This window comes from Xiphophorus maculatus, chromosome 3 (assembly GCF_002775205.1).
Source record: "Xiphophorus maculatus strain JP 163 A chromosome 3, X_maculatus-5.0-male, whole genome shotgun sequence".
Classification (NCBI taxonomy): domain Eukaryota; kingdom Metazoa; phylum Chordata; class Actinopteri; order Cyprinodontiformes; family Poeciliidae; genus Xiphophorus; species Xiphophorus maculatus.
In genome coordinates, this window is record NC_036445.1 from 14,566,463 (window position 1) to 14,570,305 (window position 3,843).

Here is a 3,843-nt window from a genome sequence, read left to right on the forward strand (position 1 = left end):
GATTGGACATTTTATTCACTCGCTTTTGAAGTTTCAAGTTTGAAAACTTGACACATTAAAGCCAACCTTTAACCAAACATACTGCTGATTGTGACCTTTAGTCCCAGGCTCAGGATGTGTTGATTGTTTCTTCTAGAAGGCTAAAAACTGAGGGCCATGATGTCCTTCAGTGTGTGGCTCCAAAGCTGTGGAACATTTTGCTTCTTTGACTTTCTTTTCTTATTCTTTAGGCACTTTGAAAAAGATGTAAACCTTTGTGTTTTATTAAGCACTTATTGCCGTAATTTTATTGTCAGTTTTTGTTGATGCACTTATATTGTTTTTAATTTAATGTTATCTGCTGTACAAAACTTTGGTTTATGAAATAGCATGTTTCTTTATTCACTTCTTCCATCAATTTTTATTTAGTTGTTTGAGAAGTAGACTTTTGGCTTCCCTTACATTTGAATTCAAATACCATGTAGAGTTTTTATGCTTGCCTTAGATGCTGTATTTATTTTATCCACAAGATGGCAGTGTGAACCAGTTTGGCCAGAACAGCAATAATCCTGCTGAACACAATTCAGCAAACATTCAGTTGGCCTAGAATCTCTGCTAGAATTATTGGTGTACTACACTGCGAGTCTCAGGTCTTGGTAAAATGTTTTAAACGGCATTGAAATCCCAGATTCATATTAATGTTTTTAGTGCTTGCAAATAGCATTTTTTCTTTACCTGCAAAAATCTGAATTTTCAAAAGTGATTTGTAATTTAAAAAATTTTCCCGTGCTTTATCTATACGAGCTTGAGAATTGCAGCTGATGGAAAAATGTATGCTTGCAGAAAAAAATGTAGAGGCACAAACCATTCCCGATTCATAAATTTTTCATAACATAATGGTGCACTATGAATATTAATACACGGCTACCCCTCCGTCTCGCTTGGTGTTCCTGAGAGCTCAGCACGAATAAAACCCCTGCAACTATGCCTCCCATACATGCAATGGGATTTTATATTTAAAGCTTGTTTGAAAGCTGGGCACGCTGTTTTACATAAGACTTGGAGACGTGGCAATGCAGTCGTGTGTGAGGGGATCTGTACCTAGATGCAGTTTTGATAGTCAAAGGGAGAGAGACGTACTGGCCGGAAGCACTGCGATGGGGTCGTTATGTAATCACTGAGTGGCCGTGCCAGGAGAGGGATAAAGATGTTCGAAACAAACATAACCCCCAAGCACTCAGCTGGAGTAATGCACTGCACCATCATGTGTTTTGCCTTTTGAACAGCAGAGAACAAGGAGGCAGAGTTGTTTGTGTCAGTTTTTTTTTTCTTTTTTGGGTGTGCCCATACCGTGAGTGTGTTTTGAGGAGTGGGTCGTCTCGCTGTCTGTGGTTCCAGGCTGTCACTGTCTCAGGGGACTGTGGGTCTGTAAAGTGCTGCTGCTGCTGCTCTCCTCCCCTCTGCTGTCTGTCTCTGCTCCCTCTCCTGGGTCCAGCTAAACACCTGCTCCTTGCAGTATAGGCACAGGGATGGGCAGGGGTTTCCAAGCAACTGAAGGCTTCCTCTTTGTTTGTTTTACCTGGTTGCTCTTTAGATCCAAAAACTAAAGCAAAAGGAAGCAGATTCTACCAAAAAAAAAAAAAAACTTCTACTGCTGCCTTCCCCCATGATTGTTTTTTTTTTGTAAATGTTTAACATTGCTATTTGGCAGGCTGTGTGTATAGTAAGTTTGCTCTGTGATCAAAGTCTAACAGATAACAATCAACATAGTTTCTCTTGGTTTGGTTTCCTTACTGTCTCGTGAAGCCTGCTGTCAAGTTCACAGCATTAAGAGTTATTGGATTTATGGAATAACATTTAACCCGGTAAGATAATTCTTTTTCAATCAATTGTGACTGAGTATAATTGACAGAAGTTTGGCTATGTAAGACAAAAAAAGATGGTGCCGTGCCCCTTGTGGTTAAGAGAATAATAAACCCTCTTTTCCTCCACACCCCCTCTTACCCACTCTGCCTATAAGCCGTATGTCCCTAATGGGGTCAGGCAGATGGGTGGGGACCGTGGCGGGCTTCATGAAGACAGCTAGTGTGTGTGTTTTATCAGGCACATGTGCTTGTTTTTGAATTATGGTGTGTTGGCATAGCAGTTTTCCTGACAAATTTCTTATTTCCTCGTAACCTATAAAATATTTCAGTTTCAGTACCCCTTATTGTGCTATGAAAAGTGATTTTGGTGGGTACTCAACCTTAGCCATTAAAATTCTTTACATTTTAAAAAATCTAATTCATTAGTATTGCATTATCCAATTTACATTCAAAAATATGTTAATAAGTCCAGTCAATGCCAATGAATGGCGCATCCTAGCCATCCTAGTCATTGAAATGTTAGAATAAATTTAATATATTTAGTATTATTAAAGTAACATTTATGCATTTTTATAATAATAAACTTTATTTTAAAGGGGGCATTTTAGTAGAGTAAACTTTCAAATTTTGCCATAGACTGTCATTTGTGTGGTGAAATTGAATGTGGCAATTCCTTTGCTTTTCCAGTTCTGGAAAAAATTTGGAAAGTTGTCTGTACAGCCTCAAAATCAGCTGATGAGGCTGCCTGATACAAAGTAATTTTAGTGTTTCAACTCAAAGTTGTGCTAACTTCAAGCAGTCCCTTGTGAAAATGTAGACTGTTAACATCCACTTATATAGCAATTTTTCTCTTTGGTACAAAGGTGATTCATTTTAAATGGCTAAAATAGTTAGTGCCGTAACTGACTTTTTTGTACTCTGTATGTTTATTAATTTTCTATAAATTCATGGCAATATGACACAGGTCCACTATTGGTAAGGGAACTATTTCTGATAACCATAAGTTACTTCTAAAAATCAAAATGATCACTTACATTTTTTCACATGATCTTTAAGAGAAAATCCTTTGTTTTGACATGCAACTTAGAAAAAATATCAACTAATTCCAACAGCTAAATTAAACAGTGTAGTTGGGTTTGGTTGGGTGCCTAGATTCATAAAAATGTAAATATGGAGGGAAAGAAATCCTCCTGCAGCTTCCCCCCTCCTCTACCCCCTTGCTTCTGGACATTGAACTCTGTTAATAATTGCTCTCTTTAGCTACTTTATGGCTACCGCGCAACACAGTCACAGACAATAAATGGATACACAAGTATTTCAAATAGCCCTTGAGAGTATCGATTGCTTTTCTTTTAAAAACTGGGATCCTGCAGCACCGAAGGACATTCACTGGCATATACAGGATTGCATGAAAGTTGTGCCCATCTTCTGTCTATAGCTGAGGCTGCTCTGGCTGAGCCAGAGGCTCCGCCCCTTTACGAGCATCAGGACACCTTCAGCACAACAAAGCATGTGTCGCTGCGAAACATTGTTACTCCCCTGAACGTCAGGAATATATACCGGGAAATTATCGGATATTTTTGGGCCCTTTTTTGTCTCCCTTGATGCTAAACTCAGAGTAGGTAAGCCCAATTTAAGGTGTAAGGTGGGTGCGTTTGAATGGGTGTTTGTTTTGTTGTGCGTTCGGCGCCATTTTTTTCGTAAACAGATTTTTTAAATACCCCGGCGCACGTTCGTCCGACACAGCCCCGCTACTATGTTGCACTTTAATTCAGGAAATAAACAAGCAAAAAAAAAAAAAAAAACAAGTTGCGGAAAAACGATGCTTTTTATACGCTGTCACGACACATTCAGACAAAAAAATATTTAGGGCAATTAAAGTTATGTAACCTATTTCGTTCGGATATAGACCCCGGCAGGAGTCTTCTTGCAGCATCTTTAATTAAAAGTAGTCCCTCCTGGCGGAGGCAGCGGGGTTGTTTTTGTTTTTGCATGTGCG